At 33.5% G+C, this 22,814-nt stretch overlaps 1 long non-coding RNA gene across 1 annotated transcript in view; it reads right to left on the minus strand.

The window, feature by feature from the left end:
* Positions 1-1,333: 1,333 nt before the first annotated feature.
* LOC108537049 (uncharacterized) overlaps positions 1,334-22,814 on the minus strand; it is an 89,641-nt gene continuing 68,160 nt past the window's right edge. Inside the window, exons 3-5 of the long non-coding RNA XR_001887702.1 lie at positions 18,555-18,628; positions 5,964-6,027; positions 1,334-1,423 (exon numbers count right to left, since the gene is read on the minus strand). This is a non-coding gene — a long non-coding RNA (uncharacterized LOC108537049). The remainder of the gene's footprint in view (positions 1,424-5,963; positions 6,028-18,554; positions 18,629-22,814) is intronic.

A 22,814-nucleotide genomic window follows, 5' to 3' on the forward strand; every position in this document is an offset into this window, starting at 1 on the left:
AATGAAAAAAGTATTATTTCAACTTTTTTAAAAACATTTTTTCTTACAATAGTTTGCAATTATTGAGAAAAAATGAATATATTATTGTTATATATAAGGACACTGTCATAGAAACTGACCACAATGCACATTAAAATAAATTATTAAAGAAAATAATCATCAACTTCATCACTATCACCTAACATATATATTGTACTTATTACACATGATACACTGTTCAAGTCCTTAAGATGTATTGTTATTCAATTCTCACAACATTCTTATATTAAGTATTTTTCTTTTATAGATGCAAAACCTGAGGCACAAAGAGCTTTTAAAATCTTGCCCAATATTACAGAACTTGGAAGTGTTAGAACTTACAGCTCAACTCAGACAGTCTTACTTCATTGTTTTTGCTCCTAATCACTTGACTAATAGGTATTTTTCTATTTGTGTCATTATTTAAGTTAATATATTTTACTGATTCCTGAGTGGAATAAAATTTAAATGAGCACATTATTTTTCTAAACTTGGTACTAATTTTATATTAAAATATACTTTCATTTTTTATAAGTTCATGCAATTCTAGATTCTGGGAATTACTAATTGTTTTCGGACAAAATTAACAGAGAGATAATTGTTCTTATATTTTCTAAGGAATAGTTTTGTCAGCAGTTCTTTTTTTTCTGATTGCTTAAGTAGATAATGACTTTAAGTAGATAATTGCTTAAATAGATAATGACTTTAAGGAAAAAGTGAAACATTGAATTTGCTCTTAAATTCTAACAAGTTTAATATGTTAATAAAATAGCATAAAATATTATATTCCAGTGGTGATTAAAATGACAATACCATTAAAACTGCCATCTTCAAGTGAGATTTTATGTTTATTTTGCTGCATTTTATGTTTTATCTTTCCAATAGTGAATGAATAATAAAATACCCTGACTAGTAACAGTAGTGTTCTGTTTATGTTATGTGGATTTCAACATCAAATATCTAGAGACTGACAAAAGTGGTGATTTTCAGAGTATACTAACAAAACCAAATTTGCTAAAGGTTAAATAGTGCTAACAAAGAAATATGAACTACAAAGAAAATGACATTTATAAACCTGTGCTAGAATGCCCTTTGTATTAATATTTGTAAGTGTATATATTGGTTCCTGAAAAGAGATCAGGGGCTATTTATTTACATAAAATAAAACAAACTATTACTATTGATATTAATATTTCTAAGTCCTACTTTAATATAGAAAGTGATCATATAAAGTCTGGAAATTATATTTCTAAAATATCACCAGGTATTATCAACTGGCATAATCCTTACCTGTTCCTCCTTTTGGAGGGCAAATTAGGACTTGATTGGGGTTCACATGATATGCGATTAACGTCTCTGAGTAATCAGGACTTACAGTACCCTGATTGCTCCTATCTGATTCTTTCTGAAAAAAAATTACCAGGAATGATAAAGAGGTGATCACTTATATGGTTAATTACTTTTAAATTTCCATTTATTTATTTAATGTAATGGAGAAGTCAATATTAAAACTTTTGAAATTGTCCAGTTGGCAATAAGTAATATAAGATGCTTTTCTGTCTTAAACTACAGGTTCCAAATACTTCTTTGATGTGAATTCCACTACCTCTATCTAAGCAGAGAAATTTGAGAAAAATACTTTGCAATATAAAAAATATTAACATTATTCACTAATATTTTCAACTTGTAAATTTGAACGACATCTATAATTATACTGAGTATTTTTTATAGTGAGTAGAATTTCTATATGATGTTTGATCATTTTTGCTCTTATGAAAACACAATATACGTTTAGTTTGGATTGGAAAGACATGGAATTTAGTCAAAAGTATGTCTCCTTCTATTCCTAACTACATATCACCAATTGTGGCTTCAATAGGAACCTCAAACTTACTGAAGCCATTTTCCAGAGAAGCCAAACCAATAAGATAAATATAGTTATACAATAAGCCCTCACTTAACTGTGTTGATAGGTTCTTGGAAACTTCAACTTTAAGGAAAACAATGTACAGCAGGTCTTCAAATAAGGTTGTTTCCTGTTTCCTTCAATGTTGGTTGTTTCATTATAACATCAATGAGAAGAAAAACATTGGCTTTGTTACACATATTTTTGCTTAAGCTCATATTTTCCAAGAATTTATTAATGATATTAAATGAGAACTTAATGTAGATAAGAGAAGATTTATTATGAGAATTGAGTCATGCAATTATGGGGACTGAGAAGTCCCACAACATGCTCTCTGCAAGCTGGAGACTCAGGAAACTTGATGGCATAATTCAGTCTGAGTCCAAAAGCCTGAGAACCAGGGAAGCCAATGATGCCACTCCCAGTTTAAGGCCAAAGGCCTGAGAACCAGAAAGTGGGAGCAGGCACTGGTGTCCCAGAGACTGAAGGCTGAAGGACCAGGTGCTTTGATGTCTAAGAGCAGAAGATGGATGTCCCAGCTCAAGAAAAGAGAGAAAGCACTAGCACTTTCTCCTTTTGTTCTATCCAAATTCTTAATGGATTGGGTGATGCCCACCAACATTGGTGACAGCAGATCTTCTTTACTCAGTGTATTGATTCAAATACTAGTTTATTCCAAAACCACACTCAGACACACCCAGAAATGTTTTTCCAGCTGTCTGGCATCCCTTAGCCCAGTCACGTTTATACAAAAAAATTAGACATCACAATTATTATTTATATAATATTCATCAAATTGTTCTCTCTCAAATATGTTTTTAATTAGTATTCACAATATCATGGCAATATTCGTTCCTAACTAGTGATGTCAAACATCTGCAAATCAAATTATATGACTCTATTTTCCTAATGTCCTCCTTCAAATCTGAATATTAATGCAATTTCTTTTTTCCTTTTTTTAATTATTTTATTTTATTTTATTTTATTTTATTTTTTGAGATGGATTCTAGCTGTGTCATCTAGACTGGAGTATGGTGGCGCAATCTTGGCTCACTGCAACCTTCGCCTCCTGGGTTCAAGCTGTTCTCCTGCTTCAGCCTTTCGAGTAATTGAGATTAGAGGTGCACATCACCACACCCAGCTAATTTTTTGTATTTTTAGTAGAGACAGGATTTCACCAAGTTGGCCAGGCTGGTCTTGAACTCCTGACCTCAAGTGATCCACCCACCTCAGTCTCCCAAAGTTCTGGGATTACAGGAGTGAGCCACCGCTACTACTGTGGACGTTGTTTTCTTTTTTACTTTATTTGCAGTAATTTATCTTTAGTGATACACTTTTTAAACACAGATTATCTCCAGCTCCTGTTTTTCAACTTTTATCTCTTTTCACTTTTCACATTAGGACAAGAATGTTTTCTTTTCTAAAATGCAAAACCAAAGTCATATTCCAAGAAAAAATTTATATAAAGTTTCCTGCTGCATATAGACAAAAGATCAAAATTTTCTAGTCTAGGATGTAAGTCCCACAGGCAAAACATTCTGGCCTGGTCTACTAGCCTCTTTCATTTTATGTTAAAAATGTAATGAATTGTATCAGTTTCTTAGTCATGTCAAGTACTTTCATACTTTATCCTAGGCTAAAGGAAAAGGCCATGTGGCTTTCTAGAAGAGACCTAGATAGATTTTGGAAACAACAACTTCGTGGCCTGTGTTAGGTCCTCGATACTGAAACCTTATTACAATGGCTGACAATCATTTTGTTTCAGATAATTTTCTAAATACAGCTGGATGATGGGTTTTTATAAGAATCTTAAATCCTACCTTACATCCATTATCACATGAATTGATCCAACAATTTATCCTATGTCAAAAGGAACAGGAGGGAACAACTCTAATCTAATCACAGTCAACATTTTCCAAAAGGAACAGGAGGGAACAACTCTAATCACAGTTATCATTTTCCATTTTCTGATCAACAGAATTCGGCAGTAACACAAACCTGAAGCACCAGATTGATATACTCCGCCCTTCCATAAAATGGGGCTGATTGCAAAAGAGAAAATATTAATTAAAATAAATGTTCCTGGGAGCAGTTATTAACTAGGTTATAGTGTTCCCTACTGAAAGATGGTCAAGAAAATTAGACAAAGTCATTTTGTGACTGTGGTGGAACAAGATAAATGAAAGACCATTTTGTAATCATGCCCAAATATTATAGAAAAGAAGGACTCTATACCATCATAAAATGATCAAACCATTTCTTCTTCTGGAATGAATTCTTCTGAAATGAATTACTGCTTTTTCATTACCAATGAGAAATCTAGCTCTAAGTACTTACACCCATTTCTTAGACATAAATTATTTGGAGATCCAGTCATCAAATTGCCCTCACTTTCTGTCAGCACTGAATCCTTGAACTCTCTTCCAATCACCTAATTAACACATTGTAATTTTTTTCTTACCAAGATGCGCCTCTGTATGTAATTCCTCTTGGTGTAGATAATTAATATACTTAACTCTGCTTAAACACAGTCAATATATTTGTGGCATTCTTTGCACACTGGAATTAAATCTTCATTCATTTTTCTTCTTTAGTCCTATACCCAATCAATCATAAGTTCTTTCAATTGTTTTTCTTAAATATCAGATATTTCACTGTTTTCCATCTCCATCATAACCCATTGTAGCCACCTGGTTCATCCCATGTCCATTATTTTCTGATTTATTAATCCCTAAAAGATCTCCCTAAACTCGAGATTTGACCCCTCTGCAATGCAGTGAAAATGAGTGTGATAGCTATATATTTTTTTTTTTTTTTGTCAACTTTACCAGGTTAAGGGATACTGAAAGAACTGGTAAATCATTATTTCTGGGTGTGTCTGTGAGGATATTTCTGGAAAAGATTAATGTTTGAATCAGGAGACTGAGTACAGAATATCTTCCCTCACCAATATAGGCAGGCATCATCCAATCTGTTGAGGACTCAAACAGAAAACAAAATTTGGAGGAAGTGTGAATTTGAAGTAGGAGATGGGACTCAACTCCAAAGGTGGGGCTTGAACACGGGACCAAATTGAAGACTAGCTGAAACAGGTCAGGAGTGGAAGCAGCTTTCCTAAACACATGCCTACCAGTATGCCATGTCAGTTTACCATTGCCATGGCAACACCCAGAAGTTACCACCCCTTTCCATGACAATGACAACAATCTGGTAGTTACCACCCTTTTCCCAGAAATTTCTGTATAAACTGCCCCCTAATTTGCATATAATTAAAATTGGATATAAATATGACTGCAGAACTGCCTCTGAGCTGCTACTCTGGACACACTGCCTACGGGGTATGCCTGCTCCACAGGGAGCAGTACTTGTGCTGCTGCTGCTGTACACTGCTGCTTCAGTACACTGCTGCTTCAATAAAAGTTGCTTTTTAATACCACTGGCTTGCCCTTGAATTCTTTCCTGGGTTAAAGCAAGAATCCTTCTGGGCTTAGCTGCAATTTGGGGACTTGCCTGTCCTGTAGTAAATTCATTGTCTCTTCTTAAGCTGGAATATTTATCTTCTCTTGCCCTCACCCATGGGCCATTCTTGATTATCAGGAGTTCAGCCTGAGACTGGGAGTTATGCCACTGACTCCTGTGATTCTCAGACCTTCAGACTTAGACTGAATTATATCATTAGCTTTCCTGGGTCTCCAGCTTGCAGATGGCATATCATGGGGATTCTCAAGCTTCCACAATCACATGAGCCGATACAGTCATGAATTGCTTAACAGCAAGGATACATTGTTAAGGAATTTCATCATTGTGGAAACATTACCAAATGTGCTTACATAAACCTAGGTGGTATAGCATACTACACAGCAATAGATACAGCCCATTGCTCCCAGGCTACAAATCCACACAGCATGTTACTGTACTGAATATTGTAAGCAATTGTAACACAAAGGTATTTGTATATCTAAACAGATATAAACATAGAAAAGGTACAATAAAAATACAATATAAAAATTAAAATGGTACACTTGTATAGGGCACTTACCATGCAGAGATCTTGCAGGGCTGCTTCTGAGTAAGGCAGTGAGTGGTGAAATGAATGTGAAGGCCTAGGACATAATTGTATGTTATTGACACTACTGTAGACTTTACAAACATTGTATAGTTAGGCTACAATAAATTTATTAAAAAGTATTTTCTTTCATCTATAATAAGTTAACTTTAGCTTACTGTCATGTTTTACATTAAAACTCTTTATTTAACTGTTTTGACTATTTGGTAATAACATGTAGCTTAGAACACAAATACATTGTATAGTTGTAGAAAATATTTTATGTTGTTACTCTATATGCTTTTTGGATTTTTTTGATTTTTGTTATTCTTTGTAAAATTTTTTGTTGAAAACTAAGACACAAACATACACATTAGCCTGGACCTACACAGGATCAGGGTTATTAACATTACTGCCTTCCATCTCCACATCTTGTCTTACTGAAGGTTTGTAGTGGCAAAACCATGTATGGCACTGTTATCTCCTATGATAACAATGCCTTCTGTAAGGTTCTTCTTCCTCAAGAACCTGCCTAAGGCTCTTCTTAAGGAGGTGTCACACTTTTCAAAAATACATCCATGGTGGTTTGCTTGGTTTGTTTCTTTGTTTCATCATATATTTGCTTCTTGGCACATAATGCACCATTTTTCTCTATTAATAACAACCTTTTGCTGTTGAAGTCCATGTTTTTAAACTTTTCAAGGAGCTTGCTGAGGTCTAAGAAAGTTTCTGCTAAACCATTCACTACGAATTTGGGGCACTGCTCTTTTCTTTTCTTCTCTTGCAGTTTTCTTTTCTTTTGTCTTTTCTTCAGCTATCCATTCCTGTTCCAGTTCCAACAACTCCTCATTAGTCGGTTTCTCAAGAACCACCTCTAGAAGCTCCTCAATTCATCCTCATACACACCCGGGTTAAATTTGTTTGCCATCTCAACCACAGCCTTATTTCTTTTTGCAACCTCATCATCCTTGATAAATCCTCTGAAGTCATGAACAAACTTCTTGTGTGTCTTCTTCCACATGCCATTAATACAATCTTTGGTGACATCATCCTAAACCCAAGCAAGGTTCTCCATCATAGACGTCCTTCCACAACTGCATTAGTGTCTTCTCAGTGTCTTCCTTAGTTACAGCAATAGTCTGGTTGAAAATCTTCCTCAGGTAGTGATCTTTAAAAGCTGCTATAGCTTATTAATTCTTCAGTTGGATCAAAGTGGTTTCTCCCTCCAAACATCATTTTGATGTTTGGATGAAGATTACCAATACAAGGAGGATGTTCAGGAGCATTAAAAACAATAAGCAAAATATTGAAAGCTATGTTATTCTCCAAAGAATACTTTTCCATTTTGCTGGCATGGCAATTCAGGAGGGCATCTTAGAAGAGGAGCTGGCTCACCTATGTCTTCATATTGCTCCTGTGGTAAACTGTCAGTGAGTGCTTACCGATAAGCTGGAAGGTCTGTTTTTGTTTTGTTTTGTTTTGTTTTTTAACTGTGCCAAATCATAAAGGGCTTCAATTTACAGCCAGCATCATTGCTCCCCAAATAAGACTGCTATTCTGTCCTTAAAAGCCCTGAAACCTGGCATTGATTTGGACTTCTTATAAATGGAAGTCTTTTTAGTCATCCACTTCCAGAACAGATAATTTTCATTCATATTGAAGATCTGGCAGGTAATTTTCCTCCACAGTAAGTTTATCTAGTTTCCAAACATTCCTTACCTGCCTTCACATTTGAACTCACAGACTCACCACTCACTTTCAAATTATGTAATTAACAACAATTCTTGAATTGTTTAAACCACCCAGAGCTAAGAATAAATTCAATATCATAGGTGGGTTCAGCTTTTTCTGTCAACATCACAAAGAACCTTTTTGCTTTGGCTGTGATTGTAAACGTTCGGAGAGAGATACACATCTGGGTCTAGTCTTCAATCCCGGTGATTAGAAGGTTCTCCATATCTGATATAGGCCCTTCTCAAATTGTTGTCACTCTCCTTGTCTTCAGTAAAACAGATTCTTTAACAACTTCTATAATTTTATTCTTGTTCTTCAAGATTATAGCCATGGTGGAAAGGGATGTGCCTGACTTGTAATAATCAGCACTGATTTTTTCACCTTTGTAGTTCTTAATCACTTTTTATTTTCAGGTCAACCACTCAATTGGGCCTCTTACTGGCAACATTAGTAGTGAGTTTTGTATGCTGGGAGGCCATGATAAACAAAACTACATGAGATCAAATCAAGCACAAGAGGAAATGATGCAATCAAGAGACACAGAAAACAAGATATGTATGAAGCCACTGCCAATGTAACATGGCATACTCTTTCTCAGTGAACTTGTTTTAATAAGTAAAAGGAATATACTCTAAAATAACAATAAAAAGTGTAGTATAGTAAATATGTAAACCAGTAACATAGCCATTTATTATCCTTATCATTATCAAGCATTATGTATTTCACATAATTATATGTGCTTATATTTTCATATAACTGGCAGTACAGTAGATTTATTTACACTAGCATCACCACAAACACATTAGTAATGCATTGAGCTATGACATTGAACTACCATGTCATCAGAAGACAGGAGTTTTTTAGCTTTATTATAATCTTATGGGGCCACCACCATATATGCAGTATTTTGTTGAACAAAATGTGCATGACTGTATATATTCTACTGATTCTAACTCCAGAGAATCCTGACTAATACAGTGAATTTCTGTTCAAAATCCTCCTTAAAGTATATTCATGGTTTCTCCGTCCCTTCCAAATCTGATTTACACAAAATGTTAAGATCTGGGCTGTAATCACTTCTCCAACCTTTTTATTGGCCATCCTACCTTGCTCTGTATACTCTAATCTTAATGATTATTTATCTCTGTTTTCCTCATGGTGTTGTTTACCTGTGGTCTATCTCTAAACTGTCCTCTCTCCATACCTTTCCTACCTATTTTTTAGATCTCAGTGTGTATATTACTATCTTTAGAAAGACATTCCAGAGTATATATGGATCCCTCAAAATAATTGCTGTATATCAATACGTTACGTTACGGACTTCTTCCCCAACTCCCCTTTTCCTCAACTCTTGGAATTCTATGAGGGCAAAAACCCTGCTTTTCTTGATCACCTTACTGTTTACATCTGAAAGGATTCTTCTTTTAATGCTTCTAAGTCCTTTGGAAAATGAATTCCACATTTTATTATATTTAATATTAGGTAAAGTGATTAACAAACCTTTGTGTGAAAATAACTGGGTAAATGTCTGGGTGTACTTACCTATGGTATAAATTTTCACAAGTCATATAAATGTCATAGGATTCTATTTACTTATCAAAAGAGATGAAAATAACTATCTTGGAGATATTGTTTGAAATATTTAATTTAATATGTTAATTTTGTATGTTTATAATATAAAATTTACAGTATATATAAATTTATGTATGCAGAAATATAAAAGTGAGCTAGCTGAATCCTTTGTTTTTTTCTTATTGATATTCACATGGATTTTTTCCTTTTAGACAATTTGTGTATTTTAGATTAATAACTCCTAAATATCTCTTTCAAACCCTGAGATATTTTCAATGAAACTCCTCAATTCTCAAACTTTTTATTTAAAAGATCCTTCCATTTTCATAAATATTATTGAGGACCGTAAAAGTATTTCGGGGTGTGAGGAGAGAAACAATTAATGGGTACTGGGCTTAATACCTAGGTGATGAAATAATCTGTACAACAAACCCTCATGACACAAATTTACCTATGTAACAAACCTGCATTTGTACCCCTGCACTTAAAATAAAAGTCAAAAAAGTATTTAATCTGTGTGACCTATATTTACTCATATGCAATGCATTGGAAATACACATTAAACAGTTTAAAAGTATTTACTAATAGTTCATTCAAAACTAGACTTACTCTTGAACCATATGTGTATATAAATAACATTTTATGAAAATAACTACCATGTGAAAAATAAAGAGGGGGCTTTTTAATTTTTTGAAAACTTTTTAAATATCTGGAGTTGTGAAAAAAGCTGGAATTTCTGTCGCTTTATGCTGTGCATTCAATCTTTTGCAAATGCATCATTTCATTAAAATATATCAAGAAAAACAGCCTTTAACAGATAGATAGTAGGTTAAAGACGAGATTTCAATAGACTTTTCAGATTATGTGGATATAAATTCTTTGATACTCTCCAAAATTAACAAGCAGTGGACTTCTTTGAGACACATTTTAAATGAGATATCCGATCCATTATAATATTACATTAAAATTCATTGATTTGTCATGCAATTTGAATGGCCCTTTTTTCCATGCATGGTTTTGGAAACATTATGCATTGGTCACTGGGGGGGAAATATTGGTTCACTGAATATAAAAATTTTCAATTATCAGCATTATTTTATTACGATAAGATAAAACCATTACATTCATTAATATCACTTATTATTCCCTTCAGTAACGGTCTCTTTAAGTACTGGGAAACTGTGAATGCCATAGTAATGAAACATTATTTTCCAAAATTTTAATTTTAGCTTAAAAAGCTTTACATTTTATCATTGGCAAAACAGCTTCATTTTTAAAAAATCGATAGTGTCACTTCATGTGTGTTGAGATCTTAAATAACCATGGCTTTCCAAATAAAAAATCGTTCCAAAAAAAAAAAAAAAAAAAAAAAAAAAAAAACAAAAAAACAAAAAACAAAACTTGTTTAGCTCACAACTCAACAATCAAATACATTCTTCTCCTAGAGACAACTACCATAGTTCTATATGAAGAAACTGGCTTCATTCATATCTTTCACTTTGTCTTTTAGACTATTAGAAATATCTATAATCAAGGATCAGTATTTAATAAAATCAATTACTTTTATTGCTTTATCTAGAATGTTCTAAGTAACACTGACATTTTAAAAATTGCTATGATGTGATAGCAAAAAATACAATCATTATTAACAACTGGGATGTACAGAGCTTTTCACCTAACTGAATTTGTTGTAGGACTACTACTGAATTTACAGGCAAATTTGAGCCAGTCTACGGTACTGTACTTAGCAGCATAATAGTTGGCAAAGTCTGTTAAGTAGAAAGCCCATGGAAGACGATAGATTAAGAATCAAATAAAATATTTGAAAAAGTGACAACACAAAGAAAGGCAATAAGACAAAAAAAAAAAAACCCAAATATTCAAAGCAATTGATCAATAATTATAGGTAGCATACTAATGTTGGAAGACCACTTAAAAGTAGAGCTGAAGAGATTCTTTATGTTACTATCTAGAAGCAAGCAGCCACTTATGAAGCAGAGAAGGAATCAATGTTAGTTGTATTGATTCCAGTTTGCTGACGAAAGACAAAAGATTTAGAATGTTGAGCATGCTGGCAAGAACATGTTAATAGTGTTGCACCATGGAATCTAGACTACATAAACTGAAATAAAGCAATAAGAAGACTGGTGGGTGGAGGAAGAAGCACCAGTTTAATGAGAAAAAAAAATCCTATATCAAGGTTTATTAACTTTTATAAATTCAGTAAATAACCACATTAATAGGAGTGGAAGAATGAAGCAACAAAAAGGGATAGTCTACAGGAGATTTGCCGGGTGAATAAACATTGTGACTGAGTGCTGGACAGGTAGGTCATTTACATAAAAGTTACACTTTTCCAAAATAAAAACTTTACTTGGGTTAGAAAGAAAAGCTATCAACTGGGTTCCAAAGCTATTCAATGCTAGTAAACATGGAGGGCAGAAAGCAAGCAGGTAATATTTAAAAAAAGACAAAGATATAAACAAACATAAGTATAAAACAAAGACAAGTTTTTATATTTATATTAGAGGAACGTAAAGAGTTTGAAACTCATAGTGGGAAATAAGGAGTGTGCAGATGCTGGTTCTGTAGCCTAGGAACCGGGGTCAGTGAACAAGATCTACATGAGCATATTTGTGAGAAAATGCTGTTCTTCTGGGAGAACCAGGTTTGTTATGGGAAGAAAGAATATATATATAGACTATATATAGGAATATATATACAAATGAAAGTTGCTTTGTGAAGAATTAATTTATTGGGGTATTAACTTAGAGAAGGTAGAAAAAATGAAATATCTACAGATGAAGAAAAGGGGCATGTAGGAAAATATAGGAGCATATGTAAAATTATGTGATAATATTGACTGGAATTGACTGGAGGAGTTTACATTTTGGAAAGTGGATGATGTTTACACAGATGAGTACGATCATGAATTTACCTGGCCCCAAGATGCATGCAGAGCCCAGGAAGTCAGGTGAGAGTAATGAGTGTTCCAACTACAACACTGGTGAAAAATTTTTTGGAAGCTCTTGAAGAAAACAATTATAGCGTGAAGTGACAAGGACAAACCTGTTCTTATATCATTTTTCTAGGTGTTTGTCAGATGAAATATACTAGTTCCAAGGAAACTCACTGTCCAGGGAATTAGTCACTTAAGTTCATAAGCAATAATAAACTAATGATAAAAAATTACTCAGATGTATTCTTGGTTCTGTTTTTCATCTCCTGGTCTCATTTATCTGGCTGTTGAATATGATTCTGAGTTTGGACTATCACTACAAAGATGGTGTTAAAATGAGATGAGGGTATTAGTACATACATGTTAAAATGTATTGACTAGTTATTATTAAGCACGAATTACTGATTAATTCACAAATGGGCACACAATTGGAATACTGGAAGAAGGAATCCATCAAAAGTGAGACAAAATTATCATTTCAGGGCTTAAAATAAGGTACTATTTTAATCACCTTAATAAAATGAAAACATTCCACTGAGTTAAATAATGAAGTTAAATCTTTGGCCAAGTTAATAAAGCGACCTTTAATAGTGGTTATGTAATATGACTGTTACTCAATAAATTATTAACTAAATATTTACTTGTAAATTTCAGAAATGCAGTATCAATATCTAACAGTTTTGTTTTAACAGAAGTGCTCAGTGCTAAGTATATATGTTCCCCTTGCTTATACAACTATTGATATATTATATAAATATTTTTAGATGAATCTGTCCTCCAGGAATTATAAAATAATATTAGCATAGCTTATGAAAGGTCTTAGAGGATTTTCCTCTATATGCCAAAAAAATTCTTGATTACTTGTCTGTGCACTTTAAGCCATTGCCTATTGATAAATTAGAGTTTATAATAAAAATTAAAATATGTATCTGTAAAAAATTCCCATGGAGTTTACATTTTCATTAACTATAACATAACATCATTTCTAAGGAACCTCAATAACATTAAATTTGACCACAAACTTTCATAAGGAGAAGAAATAATTTTTTGATGTAGTGTTTCTTTTTATTTGGAATCCATTGAGTTATTGCTCAGAGTGAAAAACTAAGTCCTTATCTTTAGGAAAATGGTTTCCATAATCAGAATATGAATCAACAACATGGATTACATATTTATAATATAGTCTGAGAGAATAATTTAGTACTTAATTTATGCCCAGATGTCAGAATACGGTAAAATGTAAGAATGTAAATAATTTTTTAAAGTCAGCCTTTATTGTTATACATTCCACTTATTTCATTGTTCTTATGCCAGTTCCAGAACATGACATTTGACTCCTGGAGGGAGGACACATTATGAAATCAATGTGTTGTCTGAACAGTCACAATTTAACTTTCTCAGAATATATTATTTTTACTATCACTATAGGCGATCAAAATTAAATTTCCCATGGATATTTTTAACTGCCATATTAGAATATACAAGAGTAGTTTTCTGACAAGAGAGACAACAATAATGATGTCTGAATTTCATTTTGATTATGACAGATGTTTCTGAGACAAAAGAGGAATGCTAAATGAGTCTTTGGGTATTATTATAATTTCACCTATTGCAATATTTGAAGTGTCTGTAGTGCAGATACAGAAAGAGAGAATACATATTCACTGTAAATATCTACACAGCTTATTATTGTACTATCTTCCTAAAATGTACTTTACCCCTTGCTGGCTTGATTAAGCTTCCTAGTTGGCAACAACAATAAAATAGCCTGGGTAAATATACATTAACATTTTGGTGTCAATTATTTATCAATCCATGTGAATTTATTTATTAATCAATATGAACTTATTAAATCCAATGTAAACAGTTATGTTGTTTTTAATCAAGACATGGCTTTTAATCTATGATTTGGTACAAGTTTAGGAAGGCAACAACTTGGCTTTTACATTTCTCTGAAGTATTATACAGTAATCCCTCTTATCTGAGGTTTTGCTTTCCACTGTTTCAGTTACCTGCATTCAACTGTTTTCTGAAAATAGGTAAGTGTAGTACAATAAGATATTTTGAGAGAAGACAAAGACCACATTTACATAACTTTTATTACAGTACATTGTTATAATTGTTCTATTTTACTAATATTGTTTTTAATCTCTTAATGTGTCTAATTTATAATTTAAACTTTATTATAGGTATGTATGTACAGGAAAAAAGAAAACATATTATATATATCGCTCAGCACTATCAATGGTTCCAGGCATCCACTGAGAGTCTTAGAACATATCTCTTATAGATAACAGGGACTGCTATACTACAAAACTTGGCACTTTCTAAATGAAGTAGGTCTCAAATTTGGTTTATTGTGAATTGTTTAGCTTTCTTTCATCAAGAGTGCCTCTAATATAGTAATGTTTCAAATTTTCAAAATTATACAGTCTATTAAAATACATTTTAACGTGATTCTGATTACATGAATCACCTTTGAAAACAGGTTGCAAGGTGTTTTAGACCACAAGAAAAAAATTGGAGATAAATCTAAAAAACAGCTGAAATTTTTATCCTTTTACCTCTATTACTGTTGTTGCTTTTATTTGATTTTTTGGGAGGAATTGTTCAAATGTTGCAGCCACAAATAAGACAGATGGCACAAAAACTGGTTTAAACAAGAAATGCAATGATGACTTAGTTTAAATGTAATATATGTTGGTTATTCATCAAATTCTATTTAAAAAGCACCTGGGTTACAAAAGCATTATCTTTCTAGAACATGTAATAATAGGTAAAGTATTACTAAGACATTCATATGCAATTATTATAGAGTACAATTTTTACATTTAAACTGCTCCCAGGTATAATAGCATACTTTTTGTTACAGGCAAAATACTATTCATTTAAATAGTGTGATTCAACGATTCCCAAGGACCATCTAGACGATATGGCCCTCTTCCTTAACAGCTTTCAATTTCCAGTGAAGACCTAAAATATACTGATAATTTCCATTGATGTAAACCATTAAGGACACACATGAAATAAAACAAAGTTAGATTTATTTGTTTGCTGCAGGAAGAGAGAATACCTAGCTGTGAAACTGCGTGGTGCCTCTGCAAGGAGCTAAGATGGTCTTGTTATGGGATACGGGCTGGAGCTGAGTGATTCTCAGGAGAGATAAGGAAGCTGGAGTCTGTTGTGAATTGGGTGCTATTAGGAAGGGGGACCGTCTTCACAGCTTCCCTGAGCAGAAGCATGCTCCTCTTAATGAATTCAAACTTCTAAACTATCACAATGTAAAAGTGCATAGACAGTGTGCATTAATTTCACACACTGGTGGTGTGGGTAAGGATGATAGTGACGGTTCCAATCCTATTTCTATCATTGACTACAAAACCTATGCATTGTAACTACAGGGTGCATAGCCCTGTTTAAATCAATTATAGGTTTAGCACATATACCACATTTTGGAAGACAGCACCCACAGGTTGTCATTCATAAGTTTGCCACTTAACCAAGGTCCTATTATTATACTATGAGACTAGCTGCATCTGAGTGATTCATAGTATGGAATTAACAGTGGACTGTTTATTCATATGCCTATTGCACCCATTCTTTGCAATGAAACCAGACATCTCACTGAAGGATGTCATACTGGTTTATTAGGCCATCTGTTAGCCTTTAGACAGTATGGTGCTGACAGAAGCACTCTAGGCAGAGGACAAAAACTATGTCTGAAATATATATCAGTTTCGATAAGGACCAAATACAGCCCCATGGAAGGAGATCAAATGTAGTCAAACTGCCATACAATGGCTGGCTAGTTCAGAAAATTTCATTGTTCTAACCAATTCTTTAGTGTGTAAGTGTTTTTTTAAATATCAAATTCAATCTCTAGAAAGAACAATATAATTTTCCTTAAATTATAGAGAACTTGATCACATAAAAGTTTTTATTTGTTTGTTTTATAAATCTTCTTACTATGACTTACACAGACAATTCTTGATATGCCAGGATTCTCTGGTTTGTCCTGAACATCCCTCTTTATTAAATAACCAGTCATTTTATTCTAGGACAAAATTTACCATACAAGATTCTTTCTCATGCAAAATTAATTATCTTTAAGCTTTCTTGCCAAAAAATACCTCTTTATTTCTATAACTTTCTTTACATCTCTCTTATTTCCTGTTTCCTTTTACCTTGTTTTATGCATAACCTTTAAATAAGCTTTGAATTAGAAAAAAAATTCACTTTTTTAAAAGGACATGTTTTTTAGAAAGAATATTTTCTTACAATATATTTTACTGAAAATACCTAAATATTTAATTATTTAATTATTTAATTTAATAAAACTTTAGATTCTAAATATGACAAGTTTATCTACAAGTATTTCTTGCATTATACTTACTTATTTTATTTTAATTGTTTACCTAGATTATTTATGAAAACCAGGATAATCATAATTTAAAGTTATGAAACTGCCATAACTGAGACAGTGAAAAAGATCTGACCTGACTCCATCTTGTTTTTAACTTCGAAGCTGCCCTTTTTCATTCCTGGGAGTTGGCCCAACTAACTTTGGGAGGAACTTAGTTTCTAGTTTACCTCTAAAACACAGATGATAACAGTCCTTTCCCAAAACAAACCTCCTTCCTGTCTATCGACTAGACTGCCTAAAACCACAAGATTAGAAATTATGGTAATTTTACTAACTAACTCAAGATGTAGCTATTGTCAGTAAACCAATATCATTGTCTTATATATTTAAAATTACACAAGCAAAAATCATTCTGTTTGGGGCTGAGTTTATAGTTTTATGACCCCATGCCAAATTTTGACTCCTTATACTATTTGGCAGGGATAAGTATAAAATTTCTTGATAAATAAATGCAAACTAAAATGTATGTTGGCAATTCTTAAGACACTTCTAATATTACTTTGCCAATAATTTTAAAGCAACCTTATTTAATAAAGATTTTACTTAAGACACATAGACTTAAAAAGCATTTGACTAGTCTCCTTTTTTTCTGATAAAGTATTTAAGTGCTTTTATTTTTAGGTGGTGCTAGAGGGAGACTAAAGATGGATGCCAAATCAAACATAAAATTACAGAAATCTATTATAAGATTGAATAAGGAGACCAATTCTATTTAGCTAGGAACTACCAGTCTTTTAGCTGGATCTCTGAGCTCTGGGCAGAGATCACCCTGAATCCTGAATCTTCAAAAAGGCAGAATTAAATTTTATTTTTAAACAAAGACATTTCTAAGTGTCTAAACTACCCACTTCCTTAAAAATCCAAGAGTAGCCTCTTTTGCAATAGCTATTTTAGTCAAAAAATCAGGTAACACAATACAAAAGCGAGCAGTTTAAGAGCTAAGACAAAGTTGTCTCCTTACACTGTTGGGATTCCATAAGGAAAAATAGAGATTTCTCCCCAAAAGGGAGCCTGGTGCTTTCTCCATTTTCTTTAAGGAACCTCAGGCTGTCATAAACTATTTTAGGTCCCTCATGCAGCAGAGGGTGCAAGAGAAAGAGAGACAGCAGAAGTAAATGAAGAAAACAGAATTCATTTAATTGGAAGAAAAAAACTTTTGCTGAAAAAAAGACAAGGTCCTAGGAGACAAAAAAACAACAAATGACAACAAAAACATAAAGGCTTTTCAAACACAAACACACACAGGCGCACATACACACACACACACACACACACATCTTGGATGTTAGCTTTTAAGTAAGCTGACTTTTAACCATTAAGCTCCTTTAAAAAAAAAAAAAAAAAAAAAACTTTAAAAATTTCATTACCATATTTAAGCAAGGAAAAATTGCTGCTATTTCCGAAGTATCAAGTATCAAACCACAAAGGGCTTGACTTAGGAACTAAACCCAGTCTGTCATGGTGGAAAAAATGAAGGCAGAACCTTAGTTGTGGAACTGCAGCCTGGGGTGACTGCCATTGCTCTTTCAGGTTGGCCTGGCTAGCAGAAAGTTAGCCTTGTTATGTAAATGAAATAAAGCCCTTAAGGAGTAAAAAAAAATTTCTTTCTTTTTTTCTTTTTTTTTTTTTTTTGGCAATTTATCCACGTCAGAGGTCTTATTTCCATAATTTGGAACTTTCCTTCATAATTGTTCAAGGCAGATAAAGTTGGTCAAATGGGAAAAGACAAAAGAACAATAAAACAGAAACAAACAGCAACAACAACAAAACAGTAAAGCAAAACAAACAATCACACAACTTATAGGATTACTGAGCTCTCTAATAGTAAGGAGAACTTAATACCAGCTGATTATTAATCTTCACTTTAGCCAAGACAAACTCCAATTCAGTAACTTACCTAGGGATGGGTCTCAGGTTGAAGGCTGCTCTCTACCATCCTAGAAGCAGGAAAAAACCTCGAACTCTTCTTTCCTGTTGGGAGTGAGTTCAAACTCGTTAAAGAAGTTACCTGCCTTCCATCATCAGGAAAGCAGGAAAAACTTGCCTTCCTTGTGTTGGAAGCAAGTAAAACTCCAAAAAAACAGAGTTGTACAGCAAAATGAACTTTAGATTTGGAACAAATTTTGGGAGATCAGGGATTCTCTTGAAGGGTTGTGTCCAGACCTCAGCAAACTGTCCTATTGGTTTGAGCCATAAAGACAGCTGAAGCTGGTACCAGCACCTATAGAAGATCTGTCAAAGGTTAGCACCTCCTCTCAGAATCCCTTCATGGTTACCAAAATGTGAACCCCAAATATCTGAGATGGATCTCAGTTAACTTAGAAAGATTATGTTGCCAAAGTTGAGGACTCATGCCTGTGACACAGCCTCAGGAGGTCCTGACGACATATGTCAAAGGTGGTTGGGGCCCAGCTTTGTTTTATACATTTTAGGAGACATGAGATATCAATCAATATATGTAAGATGTACATTAGTTCTGCCCAGAAAGGTGGGTCAATTTGAAACAGGAAGGAGGCTTCTAGGTAGGCGAGAGATAAACAGTTGCATTCTTTTGAGTTTCTGATTAGCCTTTCCAAAGGAGACAATCATATATGCATTTATCTCTGTGAACAGAGGGATAACTTTGAATAGAATGGGAGGCAGGTTTGCCCTAAGCAGTTCCCAGCTTGATTTTCCCATTATCTTAGTGATTTTGGGTCCCCAAGATGTATTTTCCTTTCACAGTATTTATCTTACGCCTATTTCTCCTTCCCTAACAGGGATGGTAAAGCAAACATATTTTTGTTTTGAGAGCATTCAATGTCTATTCAACTTTTCCTTATTAGTAGTTTTGCAAGTCTACCGACATAATTTAATTATACATAATTTATTTGTTCTAGATGTGAACAGATATAACATATTTAATATAATGTCTTAATATGAGATCATATTTAAGTGAATTTTAAATTACCTGATTTAGAAAATTGTTCAATGGAAACTATGTCCTTTTATTGCATTCTTTCTAATAACTCAAAGTGATAGCAAGTGAAAATGTGCTTTCATTCCTATTTAGTTTATTCTCTTTCAAAAACACCACAGGGGTATTATTCACAGATTTGCATTTTATTTTCAAATATAAATCTCAAATATGCACGTGGTATGTTTATATAACTGTGTTTTCTTTATGTGGGGCATTAAAATTTACTCTAAACTTAGCATTTACTTCTAGCTTTTCTCTGGCATGTTGTTTTAAAATTAATAAATTAGACAGAAAATTTGAGAATTGGTAAAATTTGAGGTTAAGAAACAGAAGGAAGTAGAACAAAGGGGAATTTTAAAATCAGAGGGAACAATTTGAACAACACGCTAAAATGCATAGGAGTTAGTAAAATTTCAGTGCTTGAATAGAGGGGCAAAATGGTAATAATTCTAGGGAAATACTATATTAAGAAGTGGTTACCACTAACTCTCCAAAATGCTTAAATAAAAAGCCTGAATATGAAAAACTCAGAAAAGCAAAGGATAAAGTGTAAACTTGCTGTAATTGTTTCAAACCATAATGAAGGAATAGCCGATACTGCCATGTTAGCAATACTGTTGCAGAAAAGATCATCAGGCCTGTAGCTTTGAAATATCATCCATATACTTCAGTCCAGACCCCTTGCCCAAATTTCAATTTCCTGTTTTCACCTTTCCACTCTACATCCTCAGCTGTATGTCTATTAGACAAGTTAAACTCAGTATGTCTAAAAGTTAAATATACTCTAAACATTTACCATCTATGTGATGGCATAATTTCATTTTTTAGTAGCTCTGACGAGTAGCTAGATATTATTCTTAATTTCTTTCTTTTACATCTTACATCAGATGAATCACAAAATGCGTTGATTTTAACTAAACATATACCCAAGAGCCTATTACTTCTTCCCACCTTCAAAACTATCAGCTTGCTCAGCCACCATCACCTCTTACTTGGAATAAAAATATAACATCTTAACATTCTTCCCTATGCTGTATTTGCTCCTATTACATTGTATGTTAACAGAAAATAATTTTTAAATATGCCATTTCAATTGGCGATTCACTTAAATAAAGCCCCAAATCATTGCCATCTTCTAGAAGATATAACCCCCTCCTCAGTCCCTTGATATAGCACACCTTCACATTCTCTATACTCCACCATGTTGCCTGTTTGAGTACACCAGATATACTATAGCGTTTGTGATTTAGCTTTAGTGGTTTTCCACTATCTACAACATTCCAGCCTCATATATATGCACAGAAGTCCTTTACTTTTAATTACAGTTTCTCAATAGTCACCATCTCAAAAATTTCTATTCTTATCCCAATAGGTAATGCTATACCCTGCACTATCTCATTCCACACACTCACAAACCTTTTTCCCTGATCTCTTGTTTATTTTCTTCCACAAGACTTATCAATCACCTTATAACATGCTAGCTTATTATCTTTACTTTTTATTATATGTCTCTCCTTGTTAACCTTTAAGCTCCAGAAATGCAACAGTTTTTGTTTGAATTATTCATTAGTGTACCCTGAGTGACTAAAAGAGTGTCTGGCACATACAGTATGCACTCAACCAATATTTGTTTTTTTCTCTAATAATCATTTTTATTTCTCTTTAAATTATTATTATACTTTAAGTTCTAGCATACATGTGCATAACATGCAGGTTTGTAACATAGGTATAGGTATACATGTGCCATGTTGGTTTGCTGCACCCATCAACTCGTCTTTACATTACGTATTTCTCCTAATGTTATCTCTTCCCCAGACCCCCTCCCCTCAACAGGCCCTAGTGTGTGGTGTTCCCCTACCTGTGTCCACATGTTCTCATTGTTCAACTCCCACTTATGAGTGAGAACATGTGGTGTTTGGTTTTCTGTCCTTTTGATAATTTGCTCAGAATGATGATTTCCAGCTTCATCCATGTCCCTGCAAAGGACATGAACTCATCCTTTTTTATGACTGCATAGTATTCCATGGTGTATATGTGCCACATTTTCTTTATCCAGTCTATTATTGATGGACATTTAGGTTGGTTCAAAGTCTTTGCTATTGTGAATAGTGCCACAATGAACATATGTGTGCATGTATCTTTATAGTAGCATGATTTATAGTCCTTTGGGTGTATACCCAGTAATGGGATCAGTAGGTCAAATGATATTTCTAGTTCTAGATCCTTGAGGAATTGCCACACCATCTTCCACAATGGTTGAACTAGTTTACACTCCCACCAACAGTGTGAAAGTGTTCCTATTTCTCCACATCCTCTCCAGCATCTGTTGTTTCCTTTTTAATGATCGCCATTCTAACTGGCATGAGATGGTACTTTGCTGTGATTTTGACTTGTATTTCTCTGATGATCAATGATGATGAGCATTTTTTCATATGTCTGTTGGCTGCATAAATGCCCTCTTTTGAGAAGTGTCTGTTCATATCCTTTGCCCACTTTTTGATGGGATTGTTTGTTTTTTTCTTTTAAAAATGTTTTAAGCTCTTTGTAGTTTCTGGATATTAGCCTTTGTCAGATGGATAGATTGGTAAAATTTTCTCCCATTCTGTAGGTTGCCTTTCACTCTGATGACAGTTTCTTTTTCTGTGCAGAAGTTCTTTCATTTAAGTAGATCCCATTTGTCTGTTTTGGCTTTTGTTGCCATTGCTTTTGGTGCTTTAGTCATGAAGTCTTTGCCCATGCCTATGTCCTGAATGGTATTGCCTAGGTTTTCCTCTAGGGTTTTTATGGTTTTAGGTCTTACATTTAAGTGTTGAATCCATCTTGAGTTAATTTTTGTATATGGTATATGGAAGGGATCCAGTTTTAGCTTTCTACATGTGGCTAGCCAGTTTTCCCAGCACCATTTATTAAATAGGGAATTCCTTCTCCATTGCTTGTTTATGTCAGGTTTGTCAAATATTAGATAGTTGTAGATGTGTTCTTTCTGAGGCTTCTGTTCTGTTCTATTGGTCTATATCTGTTTTGGTACCAGTACCACGCTGTTTTGTTTACTATAGTCTTGTGATATAGTTTGAAGTCAGGTAGCGTGATGCCTCCAGCTTTGTTCTTTTTGCTTAGGATTGTTTTGACTATGCAAGCTCTTTTTTGGTTCCATTAGAATTTAAGGTAGTTTTTTTTTTTTTTTTTTTTTTTTTTTTT

The sequence above is a fragment of the Rhinopithecus bieti genome, unplaced genomic scaffold (assembly GCF_001698545.2).
Source record: "Rhinopithecus bieti isolate Rb0 unplaced genomic scaffold, ASM169854v2 scaffold_14330, whole genome shotgun sequence".
Taxonomy (NCBI): domain Eukaryota; kingdom Metazoa; phylum Chordata; class Mammalia; order Primates; family Cercopithecidae; genus Rhinopithecus; species Rhinopithecus bieti.